General features: G+C 47.3%; 1 long non-coding RNA gene across 2 annotated transcripts; it reads right to left on the bottom strand.

Moving 5' to 3' along the window:
• Positions 1-5,431: 5,431 nt before the first annotated feature.
• LOC123063031 (uncharacterized) lies at positions 5,432-10,231 on the bottom strand. Of its 2 annotated transcripts, XR_006430019.1 has the most exons (5): positions 9,882-10,231; positions 9,611-9,805; positions 8,685-8,949; positions 8,526-8,581; positions 5,432-6,505 (listed from the first exon to the last, which is right to left on the bottom strand). It is a non-coding gene; the product is annotated as an uncharacterized lncRNA (long non-coding RNA). The 2 variants fall into 2 exon arrangements; XR_006430018.1 differs by lacking the exon at positions 5,432-6,505 and having other exon boundaries at positions 7,650-8,581.
• Positions 10,232-20,433: the final 10,202 nt, after the last annotated feature.

Below are 20,433 nucleotides of genomic sequence, written 5' to 3'. Positions count from 1 at the left end.
ATTTAGATTATCTCGAGGGTGAGCAGTCAGATCTAAACCCCTCCGAAATTCAAAGAAAATTAGGGTTGCGGTTTTTTGTCCGCCACCATCCTGCGATTTGCTCGACTGTCACCAAGATCAAAGGACGTGCTGCAGCTATACGTTTTAAGGAGACCTCCTGTTACGATATTCATTGACCGGATCAAAAAGAAGAAGAAAAGGAAAGAAGAGTATGACAAAGGACTCGACAGGACTCAACTGACCAAGACCCGGATTCTGCTCCGTGGTGAGCCGCCATCATTGTCGGCCGCTCCCGACGGGCCAAGTCATTTTTTTCTAAGTCGCCCTTGTCTCTGGCCGGCTCGCAGTGCCCACGGCCGGGTCACATCTGCCTATAAGCCGCCTCTGCCAAGATCTGCTGAATTCATCTACTGCTCAAGTACGTGTACAATCAGAGATTGATTTCGATTATGATATGAAGACCAAGTCAAACACAGGAATGGAGCCGGCCACAACCCGGATTGGACCGGCCCTGTTTCTGCTTCCAAGACGCTGCTACCGCTCCGGCCTCAAGCCGGCGCCCCCGAGCTGCCACCTCCGAGCCGCTTCCACATCGTCAAATCACCAAGTTGTCGGCCCTGCGCTGCCGAGCCGCCGCTCTGTGCGATGAGCCGTTTTCAAACTGTTGCGCCCTATGCCGTTACACTCCCGCGCTTGGCCTGCCGCTGTCGCGGCCTTGCCCTGCATCTGAGCAACCTCGCCGCCAAGTCACCGTGGTCGGGCCTCATTGACCTTGCGAGCCGGCTTACTGCCTCCGCTGGCGCTGCCCTTGCCGCTCCAGACCGTCACCGTTTCCGCCTCTGCACATCTCCATGATGAGCCGCCCGGTTTCACGGCCGCCGCCGATCTGAGCCGTCCCCGTGCTGAACCAAGTTGCTGTTGTGGTGGATGTCCTGAGTCATCGTTCGTTGAACTGCCCGGGTTGCTCGCCTGCTGAGTCGCCGGTCCACTTTTGGTGTGAGCCGCCTTCACATGGGCCTTGCGGTGAGTCGCCGGCCACCACCGGCGTGCCTCTCTAACGAGCCGCCAACCCGCTACCGTGGACCTGCCTTCGCCGTCTGTCGAGTTGCTTCTGCGGCCGCTGCGGCCGCGACCCCGCTTCCCCTCGTGGCAAGCCGGCCATGCGCCATTGTGCTTTGACCCCGCTGCCTCGTGCCTCCTCCTCATTATCGCGCTTGAGTCACCGTCTCTGGCCTCTCGCGTTGTTGTGAAATACACAGTCTGCAGGAGAACCCAATCAAACCCAACCATCAAATATTACTTTCCACTAGTATTCCTTGTGGTCACATGAAGACTAAAGTCAATGCATCTACCGAGCACTACCTTTGCTCTTTGCTCTTGAGCCGCTACTGTTTTAATCATATCAGCCTGCCCTCACGTAAGCTCACCCTGTGGCTCTCCGCCGGCCTTATTTCTACTGTGGGTCGCCATGGGCAAGTCACCTCTGCCTTGAAAACGTATGTGTGGCTTCGCCCGCCATGACCTTAGAGCAACTCCAAGGGGGCGACCCATTTTGTCCGTTTGAGTCATCCGGATATAAAAATTGGCCCAACAGGGCGATCCAAACGGACGTCCGTGTCCGCCTGCTGTCCGTCCCCGACCCAAACTTGATCCAAATCTGGGAACGAATGGGTACGAAGCGGACAGAAGCGGACGCTCTCGTCGCTCGCTACTGCCCGTGCGTGTCCGCCCTGGTCCTACCTACCAGCGACCGCAACGTCTCTCTCGTACAACTCTCTCTTGATCCCCTCTGTTGTCGCCGCTATGTCACCGATTCCGGCTAGAAAGAAGAGGACTGGCGGCGCGATGGGGAGTGGAGGGGCGGCGCGGAGGGGCCCGGCGGTCGCGAGGGAAAGCGGAGATGCGGCACTGACCTGAAGGCGCGACCAGCAGCTGTACAGGCACCTTGAGCCGAGCAGCTCATCGGTGCTACGTGGGGGCGGAGGAGGGTGGGGTGGCGGGGGCGTGGAGGTCAGCGCCGCCGAGGTCAGGTCCGCCGCCTCCAACTACTACCCGTAAACTCGTAAGCCACAGCCATCTCCCTCCCTGTTGTGCTGCATCGAGCAGCCCGTCTGGCCGCCTCCGCTCACCGCGCGCCCCGCAGCTCACCACGCCCGCCACACCGCTCACCCCGCCCGCCCGCCACGCCGCTCGCCCCGCCACGCACGTCGCCGCTCGCCGAGCCACCTCGTCCGCGCCTGTCGCGCGCCTGCTCGCCTAGCTCGTCGTCGAAGATGGCGCCCTCATGTCCGCTACGTGTCTTTTTTGCATCTTGTGTGTTGGGTTCATCGTGTGTCCGCCTCATGTCCGCTAGGCGGACGGACGACCCAAACAGACAAAATCCGGACATAATCTGTGTCCGTTTGGGTCTCCCCGTTGGAGTTGCTCTTACTTCAAGTCACCATTGACTCCGTGTCAGAACTGCAGTGGCCGCATTGAACCACTCTTATCGCGCGTCGAGCCGCCCTATTGTGTTTGATCCATCGATTGCCGCCTCTGAGTCGCCCCGGGCCTCCTTCCGAGCCGCTTCGGCAACCTCAAGTAGCCATTGCATGTTTAGGTCGCCGCTGCACTTTCTGTCATCGCTACAGTTATGGCTTACGGCCTCACCACTCCGAGTTGTTGTAATCCGCCACCCGCGCTTACTAAGCCGTTGCGGTCCGCTTTGAGCCGGATTCGCCCCTGCTGCAGACAAAGGAGACTCTAGGGCACATCTAGATGTGCTATAGTTGTTACACACCTAAGTGACACAATCAAGTATAGAAAGGAAAAGAAAAAGGCAAAAGAAAATCCCACATGAATCTCCGCATAAGATCAATGCCATAGGATTTAGATGTGCAATACTTATGACACATCTAGATGTGCTTTAGCAAAACTGTTTAATAAAAGAGAGTCAGCAGACTAGTCGGTTTAACGGATGAGCTCAGATCAGTAATGGAGGATTTTGAAGGAATGAAAGAAGAATTGTCAAAAGATGAGGTTGAAACACGGAGGATATATCTGCTGATTACAAGAGAGATGCGAGCACAAAATATGGGTTTGCCAAAGGAGACACATTCACCTCATGTGAGGATTAAAAGAAAGGAGAAAAGGAGCGTCACCCCACGTGAAGCATCAGACTATATAATAGCAGTAATAATCAATCAAGAAACAGGTGATACGTGCAGACAAACGAGCATGGTACTGCTCACTAGTTGCACAGCCAATCAAAAAACCAGGTGCAGTCCTTTCTATATATTTTATCAGCACATATTAAATTGTTTGAGAACAATTACTCGACTCTGCGGTATTTCTTCGCATGACCGTTATTCATTACAAAGGTGTCGTAAAGGGGCATGCGCCAACATTATTTTTGGCACTAGCGCTTGTCCATGCCTTACTGCTCGATGGATATGTGCGCAAATCGCCGCCCCCGCTACATCAACACACGCGTCTGACTCGTCGTCCGCGCCTGCAGCCAAACCGTTTCCAATGTTGTGGGCGACTCTCCCATCCGCGCTGGCTTGTAACGCCACGGCCGACTCATCTGTCTGCTCCTGCGGCCGACTCGGCCGCGATTGATTTCAGCTTCACTGTGATCATCATCAATTACGCGGTGGATAATTTCTGGCCTGACAAATCAGGTGAAATCCATCCAGTATATTTTTATATTGAATATGGCTTTCTTTAAGGACGCTGATAACTGCCACACGTGTGGCATATACGACATGCACCCACACACCGTGTGTGGTGTGAGTAGGAGGCAGCCCACACGGGCTGTGTGTGGGCGGACATTAGAATTGCTCATACGTGTGGGCGCGGCTACTTCGTGCCACACGTCCAACAAATACTACTCATCTCCACCCCGTGCGTGTGGCACGAAACAAAAATGCCCACACGTCCTGACACAGCTACGTTTGGTATCCCGCGGGATGACAATTTAGTTGCCATCCTGGTTGGCAGATGTAGTTATTTGGGATGGCAAGTGTAGTTGTAAAAGCATGGCAACTCTATCTGTTTTGGTTAACTATAGTTGACATGTCTAATTTATGGTAGTTGTCGCGTGTAATCAAACCGTAGTTGCCGTGTGTAATTAACTACTTGCCACATATGGTCAAAACAGTAGTTACCATGTGTGTTTACCTAGTTGTTACGTGTGGTCCAACCATAGTTGCCATGTATTGTTAATCACAGTGTCCATGTATGTTTATCTGGTTGCCATGTACGCGCAACTGCAGTTGCCGTGTAGCAAAGAATCATAGTTGCCATGTGTGTGTACCGAGTTGCCACGTTCACGTAACTGCAGTTGCCGTATAGCAAAGAATCACAGTTGCTATGTGTGTGTACCGAGTTGCCACGTTCGCGTAACTGCAGTTGCCGTGTAGTAAAGAATCACAGTTGCCATGTGTGTGTACCGAGTTGCCACGTTCGCGTAAGTGCAGTTGCCATCCACAAGGTAGGAGTGTCGTGTGGGCGAAAAGCAGTTCGCCCACACGCGCATGACCTAGGTGGTGGCTGTGTGGGCGAAAAGCAGTTCGCCCACACAACGCAGCTGGCAAACAGCGTGGTGCGGGCGTGTGGGCAAAATCTCCAACGCCCACACACCAGCCCCGTCCTACGTGGCACACCAAATCCACCTTTTCGTGTCAAGATTCGTGCAAAAGACAGTGAACGGCGATCCGGACGTGTGGGCGAGTTGGGTAACGCCCACACGTGTGGGCGTTAGTGTTTTCATTCTTTAAAAGAGAAATTACTCCGGCTTGCAAGTTCTCTAATGCATGACAAGTTATCTACTACAAAAGGGACTATTGTATCATTGAGCTATTGAAAGACTTATACCGGCGAAAGTGATCTTCTGAGCGCGAGCACACCTTCTTGCGGTATCCCTCCCGCCCGTTGTCCTCGTGATCCACAAGCTGACGCGAACAGGCCCAAGTATTTCTCCCGTATATCTATTGACGAACAGTTCCACTGGCCCACTTCTGTCAAACGGCCACTGCTACGACGTCAACCAAATGGGCTTCGGCTCAGCCGGTCTGTAACGGGGTGGGCCGTCAGCTTGCAGATTCTGGACTAACGCTTGTGCAGTTTGAATTTCGAATAGGATCCAGAGAGTACTGGGCGCGCGACCTCACAGATGCATGCACTTGTCACAGCTGCACACTGCTACGTGTCGAGCTTTCAATCCTGTGCCCCATTCCAGCAGGCAAACATAGCTGGATTACCTCAGTTTTAAAATTCAGGTAACACCATAACAGGAACCATGCTTGCAATACAGTTGTTTGAATATATAAGTCAGCTCAGACAATAATATGCTCGCCACTCTGTTTGCACAAGCATATTCAGTCAAAAATTCAGTATGCATCAGCATTCTGTCAAAATATTTAGAATGCATGCCCATGCTGACAAAAAATTCAGAAACAGACATCATCCATTCTAAGCTGGTATCAGTTTGAACATACACGCAGAGGAGTTTCATTTTATTCAGAAACGAGTCATCAACACGTCCATCAGCACTGCATTACATTCAGCAAGCATGCAAACAAGACAGATTTTATAGGAAATCCAACACATTCTCGCCGCACACACTTAGCTACACAACACAATGGTCTACAGTAAAGAAACGATCAAACAGACAGCTTAGTCAGGGACATTGTGGTCGGTCCTCACATGTTGTTTATCCGCAAATCGCCTACTCTTTTGCAGTTGTTTCGCCCGTGACCTTCAGTGCCACAGTTTGTGCACCTGGCCGGTTTACGAACAGGCTTCGGGATATGGCCCCGGTCCGGGCAGGTTGTCCTCTTATGTCCCTGCTGGCGACATATCGTGCAGAACCTTGTCCATTTGTTGAGCCCCTCGTTGGCGCCTTCTCTCAGCTAGTTGTTGGCTGCCCCATCTCCTTCCGTTTTTTTGGTGCCAACAAACTAGTAAGCCTGTTGATGCACATAGCTTGTGCAGAGAGATTAACAATTGAGAAAATGTATAATAAATACTTTGAGCAAATATTTAAATAACTTTCATAACCTAATAGTACATGTTTCTGTATATTATTTCAAAAATTAACTAGACAAAAAAGAGAAGTAAATATCATATATTCTTAGAATACACAAGAACACAACTAACCGGAAGCTACCAGTAGCAGGCACGTATTGACATCGTGAAGTGAATGAAGTATAGTATATAAGAATAAAAATCTTAGATATTATTACCAGTTAGCAACCAGATAAATAGATCTCCAGTAGCAAAATACAGAGCTCCATGACTTAGTTCTGCTACTACTACTGATAAAGATCCAATTACATGGTACAACCAACTACTACCGGTAAGGATTCAGTCACGTAGTGCAACCAGGAAAAATTATTCATGCTAGTGAAACCTCGTTCCTATAGTTAGTCATACCAAAATAATAGAGTGCATTCTCTTAGCAATGCTAATTCAGCACATCATTTGTAGCCAAACCAAAGTTGCTTAATTAATGTTGTGACACCTGAACGAAAAAGAAAAAATTATAGTCAAACAGTCATAAAAGATTTTAAGGGAATTGGAGAAAGATGCACAAACAAAGACAATGAAAAGACCATAATTTCTCATTATGCAGTGAGATGTATGCATCAAAGTCATTTTTCATTGAGCTCTTCTGTTAGATGTTTAGAAATAAACTCAATCCGAAGAATGTCGGAATTCTTATGTACTGATGCAAAAGGTATGCACCCCAACACTAAATGACAGATTATATGAAGCCCAAGAAAGATGGAAATGTGAAGGTAAATTAGTTATTTAAATTTTGATACTAACTGATAAGAGTCACACCTGTGGCAGTCAAGTGTTCTTATTCAGAGGCACGTGATAGTTAGATTAGATGCAAGGTTTTGTGCAATGCGTGAGATATATTTCAAGTCGCAAACTAAAGTGAGTAACCGTCTGTTATTCAGCCATCCATATTCAGTTATCATGAGCCTATATATCTTCTAATGTAATAAATTCAGCATCACTGTCATCATGTAGTTATGCATTCTAATTCATAGTCGATTCAAAGACAATGGTCAGCAAACAAGGTCACAACAAGAGCTATCCACATATATATTCTTCCAATATTAAGAGAGCTCTAGATGTACAAAATGGCGAACTGTGACAACTAATTGGAGTGAACTCTTTGCCTCCACCTCCAGCTACCTAATTGTTGCTTCAGAGCACTCATACAATTGGAAACACCATACTTGTATCACACTTCATGCAAATTAGAATCAGAGAAGGCATGTCAATATCACAAGAAATAAATAATTACTAAATCAGCATTTAAATCTCTATACATCTCACTGTTATAAGTTTAAGTTATGATAATATCTCAGCTTCATTCAGTCCAGGAACAATAGCTATTTCCATCAAGCATCAATCAAACAATATGTGAACAAGTAGCAAAGAATAAGAGTACCACATAGTGGACATATTCATTTACGTTGCTCGATTTAACATCATTGCAGGGCACCAATACAATAACAACTCAGGTTATGAGTGGGAGCCTCACTGAATAAACATATTAGAAGATCAACTTGCAAGCATCATATAAAATAATATGGTCAGGTAGAAAAGTACCTGTACTTAGAGAGTTGAATTAATTTCTAAGTCCATAGGATGACAAGGTTAAGGCTAATGATTTAACTACTGAAAGTAGGGGGAAATGCATCAAAGCTAAAAGGATCTCAAATTCACCTACACCTTTTGTGTTAGCATTTCCAATAGAGATAAAGTTGCAAAAGGGGACAGTTTTGGTGTGTGCACCTCCATGGCTGAATGCCATACTGTTCTCTATGTAGCTGATAGAAAAGAATGTTGTTAGTTCTACAGGTTGGTTTTCTGAAAACAGAAAATAAAAGCTCATGGACTGCCTAGTCATTTCAGGGGTGAACACTGAATTGCTTGACATTTCATAAAATAGGAGAACGATAGTCAGTGAGCTTCCTCCAGCTTGTAGATTGGTGAAACCAAGTTCCCCTTTGAAAACGTGAGAAAACAGAGAGGAGAAAATGACTGCTGCCCCCAGGGTAGGAGAATCATATGTGAAGTAAGGGGCAGAGATCACTGGTCTAGCAAGCAAACATAGATCCAACTAAGGTGCAAGCGAACGCGGTCCCGGCAATCCAAAGCCTTCTCACCAGGGGATTGGCCCCGTCGATTTGATGCCTGGGAGGCAAACTTGGAGAAGGAACCACGAAGATGCCGAAAATGTGAGATGGAACACTGCTTGCTAGTTCTGATAGCCTATTAGCGACCGGCTGCCGATCTACAGCCTTGTGTCGTTGCGATTGGTAGTGGGTCGTCGTCCATATCAACGGAGATGTGCTGGCAACGCCACTAGGGCTTAGGGAGATTAACGGAAGGGCATGGTGGAGGAGCAATGTGCTTGTGGGAAAGCCAGTGTATTGTCTGCCCATATGTCGGAGACAGCAAGTGGGTGTGTTGCTCACAATGCTCAGCTATGTACCAATCGTTGCTTTGAGCGGAGCAACCTTATTAATGCAGGGCAGTCACGGCACAATCTACTGTTCTCCACCACAGCTTTACCCTGCAAAACCATATCCAGACAAGCACAAACGGGTCAGGTTCCATAAACCCCAAGAGCAAACCAAAATTAATACAATTAATCCATGATGGGTACAAATGCGTACTGCACAGCCGCAAACAATTTCCTGGATGCATTTTGTCCTCCCCGCATTCAGTATACTCTCCCTGCATCTTATTCCAAATCCCTTCTCACACGAGTAGAGATTGGAAAAATCATAGGCCTCCCCGAGTGTGTCAAAGCTTGTACCCAGTGCAAGCACGATTACAATGTCGCTCGGTTTGTCAGCGAACCCCCGTATTGCCTTCTCAAGAGCGCTGGGTCGCCCAGGGCAAGGTGCCCTTCCTGGAGCAGCAGCTCCAATCCTAACCCTACAATATGATAAATCAACCTGTCATCTACTTTCATTTTTTCACCAGTCATGAACCCAAACGATTCTGTCCAGATTAAGCTTGATTATTTCAACGCTTTTCCAACTGAATTCTGGTATTTATTCGTTCATATCACAATCAAGCATCACAAAAAAAACAGTCATGCCCTCTTTTTTATTCATCTAGTCCCTACTAGCAACTCTAGCACTGGTTTCCACTTAATTTATGTATAACAATTTTAATTTCTCTACGAGTTCCATTTTTCTGAATTTTGTAAGTGAAATCTCTTGCACAACTAACCAACCTATCTGCAACTCAGTTAATTCAATTCATAATTCACCTGAAAACAGTGTACAATCAAAAACAGACTGCCACTGTTGTGCCTTTTGTTTTAGCATTTAAGTATGTAAATACAAGTTTTCAGCTCAATTTTGCAGTCAAGCATCCACACTGCTATGCTTTCTGTTAATCATGAGTGGGTCATAGTATCTTCAGAACTGGGTAGCGAGGACCAAAGCACACATAGCTTTCGGGAAAATCTGTCCCAAAATCTACCTATTCCTATTTTTTGTAAGATCTGCAAGTCAGTTCATGCGACTCCAAGTACACCTAAAATCATATAAAAAGTTTTCAATCCAAACACCAGTAGCCAATAGATTACCTGCGAGTCCAGCCTGCTCAGATGCTTGCGGCTCAGCATCCCCATCCGCCACACACATCTGCCTATCGGCGCTGGCTGTCGCCATGGGGGGTAGCTCTGCAGTCCCTATCGCCACCGCGGGGTAGTGCAGCGGCTCAATTGGAAGCTCCTTCTCGTTGACATCTACCATCACCGCGGTCCCGCATCGGCCAAAACCTGGATCAAGAAACAGAACCCTTGCAAATCCACAAGCAGAAAAATACACAATCAGGATTCGGGGGAAGGGGGTTACCTCCTAATGGGCTGCATCAGGAACTCCATACGGATAGCGCCGCCGTGTATTCCTCCCCCCGCCGATCTCCAGTGCTCAGGGTTTCGCCAGGCGTCAATGGAGATCCAAACGAATGTGTGGCAAGCGGTGGGAGACAGCTCCGCCTTAGTCTCACTTGTCATTTACTAGCCTGCGCACCGCCGCCAGCCGGAAATCCAACTACGTCCTGAGCTACGGGTCAGGAGAAGAACACGGTCCCGAGCCACGACTCTGATGACCTCCCGTCACGGCGGGATCTGCGTGCTCCGTCACCGGCGCGGCGTACGCCATATCCCTCTACCGTATTTCCCGTTCCTCCGATTAAAAAACGATCGACTGGTTCCCTCGGTAATTTAACGCTACACATCTCGATGACATGTCCGCCGCCCGATACAGCGAGCACCTGTGCTCGCGACCAGAACAACCGCGTCCTTATACCGATTTATATCATGGTCAAAAATGGAGAATCTCAAGCCAACTCCTCGAGTCGTCTTAAGACTCGGGGGTTACAATGGTATGACTCAGCAAATCTTGCCAGTTTCAGCAAATTCAAAAACCCTGGGATGTTGGAGGGAAAGATAACCCGGTCTCATAGGCTACTGCCATATTGATGAAAATTGAAAGGCCATCGGAAAATTTCTGGCTTAAAAAGAAGATTCCGGTTCAAGAGAAATCTGTCTCTCACTGAAGCTCTCAATATCCGGTTTAAAATTCTAGCTCAAGAAGAATTTATCTCTCGCAAAGTTTGAGTTCTCAGAAAAAATTAAAGGTTTTCAAAGAGAACTTGATGCTATGATGCATGATTCAAATATGGGTATCCTGCCTTATGGGCTTATCTTGGTCACTTGAGGGCTTCCTGCTCATCGAGCATAGCTGTGAATATCCCTCTTGATCGGCTCAACGCCACACTTGCCAATATGTCACTTGGGGGCTTCCTGTTCAAATATAGGCGTATTCGACCAAAGAGAACATAGCGTTACTACCCTCTTGACTAGGTTTGTTCAAACATAGGCATATTCGACAAAAGAGAACATAACCTTTCCGGGTCATCCTACCTGTAGCCAGCTGCTTCAACTCCATCAGGTAATCTTGATTGACCCACCAAACTCTTAACGATCAGTCTTTATGGCGTATTCGACCAAGATCTGGGCTTGTTAAGGTCAAAACGTCGATTTGTCATGTGAGAGCACGGCTTACAGATAGTCAGGATAGATCAGGCTTCATAAGCCGCCTTCTTTGAAACTTGGATAAATCGGCCCGTGATGTATGTTGTTACTCTGACCCCGCGTACTCCTGATAAGTCTATAAAGCAAGACCTGACTTTATTTGGGTTCAAATGTTGATTGGGTACTATGAGTCAGGCTCACGGAAAGCATGTACCTTCCAGTGTCTTAGGCTTGTTTCATCGAAGAAAACACTTTGGCTTGGCGGCCTTCAAAAGCCTCGAATTTTTTGCTTTCTTTTCTTTATACGATTTCTTTTTTGCCATCCGGTTTTTACACATCGGGCCAAGCTGCCCTACTTATGGCTCATATTTGAAGCATCTTCGGGTCTTTGCAACCCCGCCAGGATGACAGACTCTAAGTCGCCAGTATATGATAATATCCAACTTGGCTGAATTTTCATGATGATATTGAATGATTGAGGTTTTCATACCAAAATATATTATTCAACTCTTGAATAGCCAACATGGCTGGATTTTTATTATGGTTATCAATAACCAATATTATGATTGAGGTTTTCAAAGTCGCTTCAGCGCAATGGCTATTATTTTATCAATGGATATAATTTATTCTACAATAGAAGGAATAGTCCCGAGTCGCTGCAGGCTTACGACCCGGCACTTGGGGGCTACATTATTCAAGTTGAGATTATATCAAATATGCAAGTCCCATGTCACTGCCAGTATGCACCATGGCACTTGGGGGCTAATGCAAAGTCATTTTTTGCTCACCTTATTGAGACCCAACTCATCACATTGTAATGAGTCGGCCCTTGGGGCTACCAATTGCTCATGTCAACAATTCAAGGTACACAAGTCTTAAATCCATTATATTGAAAGGTCCACTACTCAGTTGGAAGAGTACAAAGCTCTTAACCTTATGGACGTGGGTTCGAGCCCCATGGAGAGGATTATATCATATGATATTATTTTCAATGAAGTATATATAAAGTCCCAGCTCAGTATTATCTTATTAAGCCGCCCCTTGGGGGCTACACGTTGCTGTTCAAATCTACATGATGATATCTACAAAGTCCATGCTCATTATTGCTTAATGACCCGGCCCTTGGGGGCTATATTGGTTGAACTTTTTATGGGCATCAGGCAATTACAAGTCTCAGGTTGCTGCAAGCATGACAACCCGGCACTTGGAGGCTACATATATGGAGTATTCTGTCCTTACTAGTGACTGAGATGAACAACACGGATTTCTTCAAAGTGGCAGTATTTATATTGAAGCAAGTCTTAAGTCATCACTTTGTTCTGCTCAAGACTTGGGGGCTACAGGTAATATGGATATAAGGGAGAAAAATCTTCAAATTCTCAGTTTTAAGCAAACCAGATTGACCCGGTGTCTGCAACAATTATGACCCGACATCGGCAGCAATTATGACTCGGCATCATCTGTTTATAACCCGACAATTTTGGTAATCATAAATTGTCAAGATCTGCATCTTCAAGCCTGCTAAAAATCAGATGAGTATTTCAAGACCAATATTTTTTTAAGCATTGAGAACTGAGTCAAATGAATTATTCTTCATAATATTTCTATGAGAAACCAACGTCAGCAAATTGAGTATGAAGTTGGCCTATTGACCCAGATTTTCTAGAAGAAGGAAATGACAAGGACTTCCGGATGATCAGGTGCCGGCTTACAAAAACTTTTAACTCGGAGCACAACCTGTCAAATTTGTTCTTGTGTTTATTTTGCAGGATTAGTTTAACATGGATAAATCCAAATTAAACTGGGGGCTAATGTCGGGGATATACCCCGCGGTATGACCCGGCCGGACTTGGCGACTCACTGATGACCCACCCTGACTTGGCGGCTCACTAAGTGACCCGCCCGGATCTCTCCACTCACTGATGACCCGGCTGAGACAGTTGACTCATTGATGACCCGGCCGGCGGTCAGAGGAGCGACAAGACCCGGTGGCCCAATAGGCGGTTCATGGAAGGTCGGCTCATATTATGGTGGGCCGGCTTAAGAGGAAAGCGTAAGGAATATTCCCTTGTAAAGGAAGCAATACTAGGACTCAACTTGTAATAGAGTAATCCTAATAGGACTAGTCATGTAAGCCGCCCCTTCAACATATATAAGGAGGGGCAGGGCACCCCAAGGGGGACAGGTTCCACAAGTTGGACAAGTTAGGGTTAGACAAACAAGTCTATAGCTCTCAAGCTAGAACACCCGTGTAATCGTGATCATCATTATCAATATCAATGAAGCATGATGTAGGCTTTTACCTCTACCGTGAGGGGCCGAACCTGGGTAAAACCTCGCGTCTCTCGATTCCGATCAACCCCTCTCAAGCTACCACATAGATGCGTTGGCCTCGCGACTAATTCCTCACACTAGGACATCTGTCGTGACAATTCCATGACAGCAACCTCTGCTTCCCTCTGCGAAGGGCCTATCTTTTACTTTTATGTATTTACTTTCATGCAAAGAGTCAAAGTTTTTCTCTCTATTCCTTTTATTTTTCTCCTTTGGCAAGCATCACGTGGTGAGGAAAGATCTAGGCACATATGTCCAGCTTAATATGGGTGGCATGAGTTATTATTGTTGACATCACCCTTGAGGTGAATTCGTTGGGAGGTGAAACTATAAGCCCCTATCTTTCTATGTGTCCGGTTGAAACATTTTGCTCGTGTGTATGTAGTGAGTGTTAGAAATCATAGAAGACTAAATGATGGTTGAGTATGTGGACTTTCCTAAAGGCTCCGATACGTGACCCTTCCTGAAAAGATGATGAATTGTAGTTACAAAGTTGACTGAGAACATAGTTTGTTGGTTTCTAATAGATTTTATGCTTTATACTTCGATAGTGTGATAAATTGTTACTTATTCATAAGAAGTCTATGATAAAAGTCATTTGATAGAAGTTTTATGTTAAGGTTTAATGTTGTTATAATAATTCACATGATGATTCTATGTCCGTATTTTGTTTTTATCGACACCTCTCTCTCTAAGCATGTGGAATATTTTTCGATTTCGGTTTTTGCTTGAGGACAAGCGAGGTCTAAGCTTGGGGGAGTTGATACGTCCATTTTGCATCATGTTTTCTTACTATTATTTATGATGTTTTTATGCATAATAATGCTTTTTGGAGTAATTCTAATGCCTTTTCTCTCATAATATGCAAGGTACACACAAAGAGGGAGAATTTCGGCAGCTAGAAATCTGGACCTGGAAAAGCTACGTCAGGATACCTATTCTGCACAACTCCAAACAAGCTGAAACTTTACGAAGATGTTTTATGGAATATATGAGGAATATTGGAGCCAATAAGTACCATAGGGGGCCCACCAGATGGGCACAACCCACCTGGGCGTCCCAGGGAGCCCAGGCACGCCCTGGTGGGTTGTGCTCACCCAGGCCCACCTCTAGTGCCCATATTCTGTTATATAAGTTATTTTGACCTAGAAAAAATAAGGAGAAGACTTTCGGGACAGAGTGTCGCCGTCTTGAGGCGGAACTTGGGTAGGAGCACTTTTGCCCTCCGGCGGAGCGATTCCGCCGAGGGAACTTCCCTCCCGGAGGGTGAAATCATCGTCATCATCATCACCAACAACTCTCCCATCTTGGGGAGGGAAATCTCCATCAACATCATCAATAGCATCATCTCATCTCAAGCCCTAGTTCATCTCTTGTGTTCAATCTTGTTACCGAAACTATATATTGGTGCTTGTGGGTGACTAGTAGTGTTGATTACATCTTGTAGTTGATTACTATATGGTTTATTTGGTGGAAGATTATATGTTCAGATCCAATATGCTATTTAATACCCCTATGATCTTGAGCATGATTATCATTTGTGAGTAGTTACTTTTGTTCTTGAGGTCACGGGAGAAATCATGTTGCAAGTAATCATGTGAACTTGATATGTGTTCGATATTTTGATAGTATGTATGTTGTGATTCCCTTAGTGGTGTCATGTGAACGTCGAGTACATGACACTTCACCATATTTGGGCCTAAGGGAATGCATTGTGGAGTAGTTATTAGATGATGGGTTGCGAGAGTGATAGAAGCTTAAACCCTAGTTTATGCGCTATTCCGTAAGGGGATGATTGGATCCAAAAGTTTAATGCTATGGTTAGGATTTATCCTTAGTACTTTTATCATCGTTGCGGATGCTTGTGAGGGGGTTAATCATAAGTAGGAGGTTTGTTCAAGTAAGAACAGCACCTAAGAACCGGTCCACCCACATATCAAATTATCAAAGTAGCGAACACGAATCGAATCAACATGATGAAAGTGACTAGATGAAATTCCCGTGCACCCTCAAGAACACTTTGCTTACTATAAGTGACTATTTTGGCATGTCCTTTGCCTCAAAAGGATTGGGCTACCTTGTTGCACTTTTTGTTACTATTATCATTACTTGCTCGTTACAAAATATCTTGCTATCAAACTACTCTGTTACTTACAATTTCAGCACTTGCAGACGTTACCTTGCTGAAAACCACTTGTCATTTCCTTCTGCTCCTCGTTGGGTTCGACACTCTTACTTATTGAAAAGAGCTACAATTGATCACTTATACTTGTGGGTCATCAGGCTCCGGTGACCTCTTCCATCTAGTGTGCCGAAACACCCAAGAGTAACAAAATCCACATAAGAAAGTATGGGGGAATCAAATTTCCTTTGGTGAAAGTGTAGATCTGGGTCTCCTCCTTCAATCCCTAGAAAATCAACAAGTTTGAGTGGCTAGAGAGAGAAATCGGGCAAGAAATCTTGAAGGGCATTAATGGAGGAGAGAGAGAGAGAGAGGCAAGAGGTGGAGAGGTAGGTGGAAGAACCACCCCTTTTATAGTGCCCCCCAAATCCAACCATTACTGTAGTTTTTACACTACAGCGTACAACCGCTATTGGTCCCGCTACAACCGGAAACCACGGGGTACCCTGTAGAAACCCTACCGAGCGGTACAATCGTTGGAGCGGACGGTAGTACCGGTCGACAAGAGCAACCGGAACAACAATTCCACCACCGCTCAATAACTGCTTTACAACAGATGGGAGTCACCCCGCAGTAGTTGAGGCAATGGATGCACCGGTGCAACCACCAGAACCAGGCACTAGTGGTGGCTAAGTCCCGAGTGGTACAAGCACTCCGGACCACCGGTAGTACCGGTCAAAATGAAGTAACCGGCACAACTGGGCCACCACCACCAAGAACTGCCCCACGACAGAGGCCGGTCCGGTGGTAGGGTGGTACTAGGCCGGTACAACCGCTTGAAGACATTCTTGAGGGTTTGCCACACCAGAGGTGTTACAACCGCGCGGGGGCAGCAGTACAACTGCTGGCAAACCTCCTGAGAATAGCAACCCCGGGGTATCACCTCTGGGGCGGTGGTTGCACCGGATGTATCGGACAAGCGGTACAATCGCTTGGCTCAGCTGTACAACCGCTGGGGAGTAAAAACCATTGTTTGGCAGGAAATTGAGGACCTCTCTGTAACACCCTCGATGCGACTATATCTCCCACGTGTCGGGGCACGACTTAGAGGCATAATCGCATTGAAGGCATATGTCGCAAGTTAGGCAATCTTCACAACATCCCATGTAATAATAATAAAAGGGGAGATAACATAGTTGGCTTACACTCGCCACATCAATCAAGTACATAAATAACATTACATCAACCATACACTCAAGGCCCGACTACAGCGCCAAATAAAAGAGAACCCAACATGCGACAACGGCCCCGTTCACCCCCAACTGGGCACCACTACTGATCATCAGGAAAGGAAACATAGTATCGTTGAGAGTCTTCGTCGAACTCCCACTTGAGCTCGTACGCGTCTCCTGGAGCGGAATCATCAGGCCCTGCATCTGGTGTAATAGTAATCTATGAGCCACAGGGACTCAGCAATCTCGCACCCTTGCGATCAAGACTATTTAAGCTTATGGGTATGGCCAGGTAAAATGTAAGTGGAGCTGCAGCAAGCGACTAGCCAGTATGGTGGCTAACTTATTCGCAAAAGAGAGCGAGAAGAGAAGGCAAGCACGAGCGAGAAACTAGAGAACAACCTGCGCAAACATTACTCCAACATCGTGTCCACTTCCCGGACTCCGCCGAGAAGAGGCCATCACGGTAACACACTCAGTTGATTCATTTTAATTAATTAAGGTTCAAGTTATCTACAACCGGACATTAACAAATTCCCATCTGCCCATAACCGCGGGCACGGCTTTCGAAAGTTCAATCCCTGCAGGGGAGTCCCAACTTAGCCCATGACAAGCTCTCACGGTCAACGAAGGAATAGACCTCCTCCCAAGACGTTCCGATCAGACTCGGTATCTTGGTAACTCAAGACACTTCGACGGGTTAAAACAAGTCCAGCAACACCGCCCGAATGTGCCGACAAATCCCGATAGGAGCTGCACATATCTCTTTCTCAGGGCACACTCAGATAAGCAATCCGTACAACTAAAACCAGCCCTCGAGTTTCCCCGAGGTGGCGCTGCAAGGGGCTCTAGTTTGGACCAACACTCAGAGGAGCACTGGCCCGGGGGGGTTAAAATAAGATGACCCTTGAGTCTGCAGAACCCAAGGGAATGAAAAGGCTAGGTGGCAAATGGTAAGACCAATGTTGGGCATTGCTGAAAAAGCTTTAATCAAGGCGAACTATCAAGGGGTTCCCATTATAACCCAACCGCGTAAGGAACGCAAAATCCGGGAACATAACACCGATATGACGGAAACTGGGGCGGCAAGAGTGGAACAAAACACTAGGCGAGAGGCCGAGCCTTCCACCCTTTACCAAGTATATAGATGCATTAAGATAGCAAGGCAATATAATGATATCCCAACAAATAAATAAATGTTCCAACAAAGAACGGCCTCCAATCTTCACCTGCAACTAGCAACGCTATAAGAGGGGGCTGAGCAAAGCGGTAACATAGCCAATCAACGGTTTGCTAGGACAAAGGTGGGTTAGAGGTTTGACATGGCAATTTGGGAGGCTTGCAAGCAAGTGGTAGGCATCGTAGCAATGGCATAGCAAAAGAGCGAGCAAACTAGCATAGCAAAGATAGTAGTGATTTCGAGGGTATGATCATCTTGCCTGCACAGTTGTCAGAGTTGACTGGATCCTTGAAAGCAAACTCAACGGGCTCCTCGTTAGCGAACTCATCTCCCGGCTCTACCCAAACAAGACAAACAAGCAACAAGGATACAATCAACCACGTGCAAGACCAAGCAATATGATGAAATGATGATATGCTATGCGGGATGCAAAATGCAAGATATGACAGGAAGTGCATGAACCTGGCCTCAACTTGGAATTCCAATGGTGCCACTGGAAAGATGAGATGAAATCGCTTGAAAATGATATAAAGAATGCCGGAATCGGAGTTACGGTTTGGAAATGGCAAGCGATTCAAAAATGACACCGGTCTGTGATTTACAACAAGTAGGCATTCCAATGGTGCCAAAAGGGATCACAAAATATACTAACAAGCACACGAACATAGCAAAAACATAATCAGTTTTCAGACTTAGTGAAAACTGGGACATGCTGAAACATAACTCACGAAGGCATGTTTACGAGCTCGATGCACTCACCACGGTGTAAGTCATGGCAAGACAAGCATACATCCCTTGAGAAGGCACAAAATACAAGCTAGGCATGGCAAGAACAATGGCATAGCATGCACGGACCAACTACAATAACATCGGCAAAATCGCAAACAAGTTGACGATCTGCCCAGATTCGCAACGAAGCAAAAGTAGAGCTCGATTGACTCAAGCTAGGGTGCTCCATAATTGCAAACAAAAACATGCATGGATAGAGCACTACAAGATTAACAAAACTCCCTTACTGATCATCCTCAAAAGAGGCACGGATTGCTAGGAAACAACATGAACATATGGCATCGTGAGATAAACAATCCCAAGACTTAGTGAAATCACTAAGTCCCTGAAAACAGAATTAGCAAGTGCACCACTTCGCAAGCTTGCACAAGTCACCACACACATCCTAAAAATACATGGGTTGCACCTATGGAAATATGACAAAACCCTTAACAAAACATAAGAAGAACTCACGGGCATATCATGCACACAATAATCATGGCAAAAATGACAAAAGTGCTAAACGGAGTAACAGATCTGACAATTAACTCAAGTAGCCCTCTTCTATCAGCATTTTGGGCATCAAGATGAGCTCAAATGAAAATTATGCAATGGAATGAAATGATGTACTCTCTGAGATGAACATTTTGGTATGCTATATGCATGAATCGGAGCTACGGTTGCAAAGTTACGGAGCCGCGAACAGGAGCACTTGGATCTGCAAATCTCCGGGACTTGGTGAAATTATACCCTCTGGAAACTGGACGGGGTGAAGCGGGACGAGGAGATCCGGGCGGAGATGACGGCGTTTGGATCGCTGAACTGGTGGATCTGGTCCACCCGACCAGATCGGATCCGGCCGGAGCTCCGGCGAGGCGAGGTCTCCGGCGAGCGGCGGACGGCGGGCGGGGCGGCAGCGGCCGGCGGCCGAGGCGGCGGCGGACGGCGGGCGGTGCGGGCGGCGCCGGCGACACGGTGGCGGAGGGCAGCGACCGGCAAGGCGACGGGGAGAGCGGGGCCGGCTCGGGCGGCGCGAACGGGGAGGGAGCTCGCCGCGGCGGAGCTCGCCGGCGGCGGGGAGAGCGGCGAAGGCGGCGGGGCACTCGGGCGGCGTGGTGGCGGAGTGAGGAGTGCGGGCTTGGAGGGCCCGCGGCGGGCTTCGGTGGGCCGGTCGTGCGGCGATGTGGGCGCGGCGGCTCGCCCTGTCAGTGGGCGACACGTGGCGCGATGGGGGCGTCGGACATGTCCGGCCGGCGAGATTTCGTCCGGCCGCGTGAGGAGAGGGAGAGGGTTAGGGTTTGATCCAGCTGGGCGCGGCGGCTAGCCCTGTCAGTGGGCGACACATGGCGCGGTGGGGGCGTCGGACATGTCCGGCCGGCGAGATTTCGTCCGGCCGCGTGAGGAGAGGGAGAGGGTTAGGGTTTGATCCGGAATTTTCAGGGAGGACCTATATATAGGCATAGAGGAAGCTAGAAGAGTCCAAAAGAGGTGCGGTTTTCGGCCACGCGATCGTGATCGAACGCTCTAGGACATAGAGCAGAGTTTGGTGGGTTTTGGGCCAAATTGGAGGGGTGTTGGGCTGCAACACACACGAGGCCTTTTCGGTCCCTCGGTTAACCGTTGGAGTATCAAACGAAGTCCAAATGATACGAAACTTGACAGGCGGTCTACGGTAGTAAACCAAGGCCGCTTGGCAAGTCTCGGTCCAATCCGGAAATGTTTAATCCCCATG

The sequence above is a fragment of the Triticum aestivum genome, chromosome 3A, assembly GCF_018294505.1.
Source record: "Triticum aestivum cultivar Chinese Spring chromosome 3A, IWGSC CS RefSeq v2.1, whole genome shotgun sequence".
In the NCBI taxonomy this organism is placed as follows: Eukaryota; Viridiplantae; Streptophyta; class Magnoliopsida; order Poales; family Poaceae; genus Triticum; species Triticum aestivum.
The sequence above is the reverse complement of the archived record's forward strand: the minus strand, read 5'-3'. Positions and strand labels throughout refer to the sequence as shown.